Here is a 6963-nt window from a genome sequence, read left to right on the forward strand (position 1 = left end):
AACTGTGCCACTCATACAGTGACATTTATTTGATTATGGGGAAATTTGTGACTTCATCATCTTCATTAACTTCAACTAGTAATTTTTTCTATTACCAATAGACATTTGACATTATTTTCAGTGATAAGGAGTAGCCTGTCATAAGATTTTATACTTCAATTAAGTTGACTGTGATCAGCTTTCCAGAATACTGAGGAAGGAAGTTGGTACTTTAACATGTACATGTGCAACCAGATGGAGCTGAAGATTGCAACATAAAATATACATGAAATATTGCAATTAGAAATATAGTTTTTCTTTGTGATCTTTGATGATAGGACAATAGACATCCACTTTGCTCATCTGTTACTCTGTAGGAATATAACTATAAATGATTTTCATGTGTCAGCTATTGTACTAAACACTTTACATGCATTAACCTACTTATTTCACTCAGAAAGTCCATGAGCTTACCATATTATCATTATCTTACCAATGCAGAAACAGAAATTAAAAAAAAAAAAACAACATACAAACAAACAACTAAGTACTTGTCCCAAATCATCAAAGGAACTGAACTGCAGAACTGACACTTCAGGTCAGGTCTGTGTGATCTCAAAGATCAAGCCCTGAACCAACTGGCTAAACCAACCCATGTCTCTCTCACAAGTTCATTATCATGCTGTTTACATATCCATCCACCTTGACATCCTAATGTCAGCTTCTAAACCTATGTAGTGTGTGCCTCTTTCTTGATCTCTAAAGGTTGGTATTTATTCTTGGCCCATACGACAAATGGTCTCTAAATTCCCACAGCAGCAGCTACAAGAGGGGAGGGATTGCCATATAGCCCATTTAGAGGTTGAATATTTGGATAAACTCTGAATTTAGGACTTGTTGTGAATGAAATTACCTCCTCCCAAAAGATGTGTTGGAGCTGTAGCCCCCGGTACCTAAGAATATGATCTGACTTGGAACTAGGCCTTTGGACATGCAATAAAATTAAGATGAAGCTCAAATAAGAGATCGGGAAAAAAAGAAGTGATTATAATAAAGTAAAAATCAAAATCAACTGGCAATTATAAACTAGAGACATTTTGTAGGGGGGGAGCAAGGGGTTTTATCAAAACAGGGGTGGGAAGAGCACAAGGGATTAGGGTGATGGTACACGGATGTATTGATGGTGGGAATTCCATGGGGACTATATCCAAGATGAGAAAGCATACACTGTATAAAAATGAAGAATGATGTAAAAATATATAAAAGAATAAAAAGATAAAATAATAAAAAAATTTTAAGAATTAACATGAAGCCATAATCACATGGAACAGACACTGCTCTGCCAGAAGTGTTGTCCTCAGATGAAGAGAAGAGACACAGGAGATGCATGAGATGTGGGGCAAGTCGGGGGTGGTCCCTCCAGGAACTAGGACAGAGCATGGGCTAGTTTCTCTTCCAGAGCCTTCAGAGAGAGAGCATGGCTGTGGGACACATTGATTTTGGACTTTTGACCTCCAGGACAGTGATGGAATAAATCTGTGTTGTTTAAATCTACCCAGATTGTGGTATCTTGTTTTGATAATCTTAGGGACCTGATATTGTTTTCCCTGATAGCTATTTCTGAATTTTAAGTCTGTGCATCTTGTATATTTAGTGTGTTTAGAAGTAATACTGGGAGAAAAGTACATTTCTGGATTTGAAAAGAGAAAGTAAACAGGTTTCATCCCTTCCTCTGCAGCAAGCTACAAGATGCTAAGTGACTCAATTTTGTCACACAGACTCAGCCATTCTTGGAGACATAAATCACTTGCAACTGTAGTGAAGAGAAATTTATGTTTGAATGCAAAATGACACACTGGAGCATATGAAACATACAGAACTGAACAAATACAAACAGCAAACAATGTTTTCTGGGGGAAAATAAAGCATTTTTATTGAAAAAATGAAAATGTAAGAATCCTAAGACATGGAATGCAGGAGAAAGAGTTGATAGTAGACTTAAAAAGAAATGTGATAGGAGGAGCTGCTGTTAGAATGTTGGTGTTAGCAATTCAACACGCACGTGTTTGAGATGCAGGGAATCTGGTTGGTGGCATGGGTGTGGGCTGACTCTGGTGTGTGGGGAAGCCAGCAGTGGGAGGTCCTTCATTGGAGCGGTGATCACCAATTACAAATTGAGTGAAAAGAAGGGGATTTGTTATCATTTGAAATTAGGCTGATGAATCTCTATGGAATTGTTTAAACTGTCATGGACTTACTTTCTCCCAGAAAAATGGACACCAGCAGGCCTATCAACAACCACCCTAACTATACTCATTGGTTTGTTCCACAGTGCTTAACCCCAAGGACAGCCACACCCTAAGCCTTCCTTGCCACAGTAGCCAACCTATATCAACCTATAGCCAACCATGGCCACCTATATCATTTCCACATAGCTGCTGCCTAGAGAATCAGGGCTGAGAGTGCGTCAGGAAGTAAACAGTGAGTTTCCAAAGCTTGAGTGTTACTATATGTAGCAACTTAATAGACTGCTGAAATTGGCTTTGGAAAATTCCAGGACTCCAATTCCCAATTCCATAAACAAATTAGTGTCAAAATCACAGCTATTTCTGGTACCCATGAATGAAAAATTTAAGGTGGTGTTGGAATTCTTGTGTCAAAATTACAATTTCATGACCAATGAGAAAAAAAAAGAAAATTGTACCCATATTTTCTATCCTAAAACTCAAATTGAAAATTCCATAACCTATATGTGGATACTTAGATTCCTGTGTAAACTGAATGTACTTATTTTCAGTTGGGATTTCAGCTAACCACAGAAATGTTCCAGCTATCTTCTTTATATTCAAAGTGGATATAACCTCTTTACATCAGTAAAAATATGAGCATTTAAAAAAAGATGAGCGGTTTCAAATACAGTTTTTCTCATACTACTTCTTTATAATGGCTATAATTTCTATGACATCACGTTGAGAGCAATCAACCGCAGATGTATTGTTATGTTCTCAGCTGAGCATGTTGATTTTATTTTTGTTGAGATATTGTCCCTAAAAGTGATTCTAGCCTCACACAATAGAATCCAACCATGTTATATTTTTAGAATGTGCAAAAAAATATGAAATGAATACAAAATCCAGCATTTCTTAGCCAAGATAATGGTTACAGGCTACATATTGTCTGTAAGAAGCTTAAAGCTAAAACTTAGAAACAAAGTGATTTAGCCTAAAACTCATCAGAAATACTCAGGACTGAGCGCATATAGAAGCTAGATACTTACACATTTTTTTTTGTATGTGATGTTCTAGGCATTCAAAATGCATAGTGACCACAAATCTTGGGCTGTGAAAAATGATAAGTGCCTATGATTCTAAAAGATGAGAGGGTATGTCACAGTGTATGTGAACTTTTCATCTTCAATTATATGGTTGATAGAAAAATGGATGAGAAATAATTCTCTGGGTGGAAAATATTCATTATGAACAAGAAGGTAGTCACAAGATTTTGTTGTTGCTGTTATAAGGAACTGAACAGAAAAACTGAGTGATAGTATTTTGACAATGAATTCTACATGGAAGTAGTCTCCTTCTTGGGGAAAACAATATTGTATTGCAATATTTGGAAAGTTTCCACGGGAATGATGGCTTCTTCCAGGTACCTCTCTGCACAGCTCTGCTGAGAGAGGAATCACCTTTATGTTCCAGAGTTGCTCAGCATCATATGGTCCAAGCTAATAGTCATGTGAATTTAAAGATCTATGGCGAACTTGTAAATAGATGTGCTCTAAAAACTGAGAGTGTTTGAGAGTGAGCATTTCTATCAGTGTGCCTGAAATTATATTTGACTTATTTAATGAAAATTTACATTAATGGATTTAAATTACAAAGCATGGCATTTTTAAAAAAATATTTATGCATACAAGAACTGAGGTGTAGGCCAGAGGTTCAAGGGAAGTGAGATGATTCACCAGAGACAGAGTGGGGAACGGAACAGGCAGATCTACTGAAATACTCTGCTGAGGGGAGCAGTGGATGAGAGAAGAGAGGTCTGCTGCACGATGTGGGTGCAGCTGGGGATCAAACTCATGCTGCAATGGCTGGTGATAGCTTGATAGTGCTGTCTTTAACCCCTGCGCCACCAGGGGTGGCATTTTGATGAGGCATGATGATTAGAAGCAAAGGAGCAATGAATCCAGAAAAAAGCTGTCCACTGATTATTTTAGTGAATTTAAGACACTGATGTGTACATACTATGAATTTCGTAGTCTTTCCTTGTTGGATGGGATTATAAACTATGCAAATTGAATGTAAAAGGTATAATAGATAGATGCTGTAGAACACAGTCACTATCTCACAAGAGAATGGATTCGAAAGCAGATGTTATTCAAGTGTCTCCTGCAACCATTGGTGTCAGCTTCAAATCCATACCTACTGGAGTCACATTTGTAGCCATAACCCAAGATTCTGAAGACACCATAGTCACAGGCACAACCATAACCATAGCAAATACCACAGCCCAACCCTCTAGCATGCTTCCCGTAGCAGCATATGGCATCAGGATTTAAATTTAAGCCTAGGAGAAAGAGTATGTTTTAGCAAGTAAGAACATTAAATACTAAGCATCGTTTATGCAGTTTCAGTGTAGGTGTGGCAAACCACAGGCACTCTTGACAGATAGACCAACTATATTTAAAAATCTCATTAATCATGTTTCTTTAAATAAAAGCGACTCCACACATTAAAGTTGAGATTGTTTTCTTGGTATGTAACCTACCTCTCAAATTGGTGATGTGCTGTCCACGAGAAAAAGAACGCTGAATGCAATGACTTTGTTCACACAGAAGCTGAATTTAACCTTTGCAACCATGCTGCATGACATCACATGCCTTCCTCCTCCAATGATTTTGCTAATAATACCCTTCATCTTATATGCTGATTTAATCAACACAGCTGTGATGTTATCTATATAAATCTTAGCAGCAAAGAGTATATTTTCTGTACAAATGACTACCTACTCCAACCACATTTCATTCTGTAGTTTTTGTATTGCTGTGTTCTCTCCAATGTAATGCTACTTTGTGGCTTATAGAGACCCCCGTACTCCCACACCTATTCCCTTAGGAAAGTTATGTAATTGGGTTTCATGTACCTGCACCACATGTCTTCACATACAGCAAAAACTTTGATAATCTTATTTGACTCCAAGATTTAGCATAGAGATTACCTTATAGTTCTCTAATGGGTGCAAGAAAATCTACTGATTATCAGTTTATTGAGCTTTTTCTTTTAAAGAAAGAAGTGATGTCATCTAAGCTCTTTATATCTTGGAGACAAATTGAAAGTTGCTTATTTACTTTACATGTACTAATATAAATAAAATTATCATTTCTTAAAGAGAGCTAACTCACCCAAAGAGTCATATATGATAAAGAAAACATGTTAAGTAATTCAATAGGATATTGGAAAGTTTTACTTATCCATAGAATTTAATAACAAAAAAACCCTATATTGGCAAAATACAGAAAATACAAATCTTGGACTTGATGAAAAAAATTACTGGTTGCTAGAAGGAATGGGGGGAAGGAGCAGAGAATGGGGAAGGAAAAAATATAAGGTATTGGCACAGGAGCTCAGGTGGAGGGTGAGTGAAACATGTGGAGGAGTATAAATGTAACCCCCAAATTATAATAAAAAATCAAAACTTACACTTTCCCACATGACAGCCATTAGGTTAAGATGTTAACAAAATGATAAAAATATTACCCACAGCATGTTTGACATGTGAGATTGTCCAGATGGCTTTGGTCAATTGAAACTGAGCCTTGCCATATCTAAACTTAGTTTTCCATGTGTTCTAGTGTGTGTACTTGTCACAGAGTCAGTGAATCAAAGAGAAGAATTCAGGTTGAGTTACACAGTTCCTCACTACAACCTACAGGACTAGTATCTGCTGCAGTAAGATGGTTGGCAGCCAGTGTGTCCATCTGCCTATCATAGTCTCTTTGGAGTTCTATAACTAAACACTACTGACTAGGGGGCTACACAACAGGAATTTATTTCTCACAGTCCTCAAGGCTGGGAAGTCCACTATTCAGGTGTTTGTAAGGACCTGCTTCTTGATGAATAGCTGGTTGTCTTCTCATTGTCTTCTCACTTGGAATAAAGGAGTGAGGAAGTTCTCTTAGGTCTCATTTATAAGGACACTAATACTGTTCACGAGGGCTCCAGCCTTGTGACCTAATCACTTCCCAAAGGCACAGCACCTAATGTTGAAGGTTAGGATTTCGACATATGAATAATGGGGCAGGAGAGGCACACATTTTCAGTCATTAGTACTGCTACCAGCAGAATAGTGACAGCCATAACCACAACCACATCTGTGGCCACAGTCCAAGCCACAGCTGTAGTAGCTGCCATAGTAAAGCATGGTACCCAGAGTGGAAGGTTCAGTGAGAAGCAAGGAATCAACCAATATTCTCAGTCTGAATGTCAGCATGTGGCCTTTTATACACACTCAGTGGTGGCTGGTAAAACCAAAAGCAGTATGTTTGCCTCATATTTCAAATTAGTTTTCTTTCGAAACTATTCTAGAAATTGTTTCTTAAGGCAAAAAGACTCTTATAGCAAAGATTGTTTTGTTATTACATAATGATTCACGCAATCAAATTATGTCTTGAATAAAAAATTCATATCCTATTTCCAAAAGCCATTCTCACTCTAAATTTAATTACTTTGAAGTATAGGACCAATTTCATATGATGACATGAATATAGTAACCTTTCTTCAGGAGCTTTGATTTTGCTAATAATCATTTCCACAATCAGATAGTTTGAGGAGAGAAGTAGTATGAGTGTGCAAGGAATGTAGTTGTTACCTGAAACCACAGATATGTCAATTCCCAGTTCTTTTTTCTTAGAAGAAAATAGTTTCTCCCCCTTACCACATTGTCATATCAACTGATGAACTTACGTTGGAACATCATTATCAC

This window comes from Talpa occidentalis, unplaced genomic scaffold, assembly GCF_014898055.3.
Source record: "Talpa occidentalis isolate TD23 unplaced genomic scaffold, MPIMG_talOcc4v2.1 talOcc4.4, whole genome shotgun sequence".
NCBI classification, from domain to species: Eukaryota; Metazoa; Chordata; class Mammalia; order Eulipotyphla; family Talpidae; genus Talpa; species Talpa occidentalis.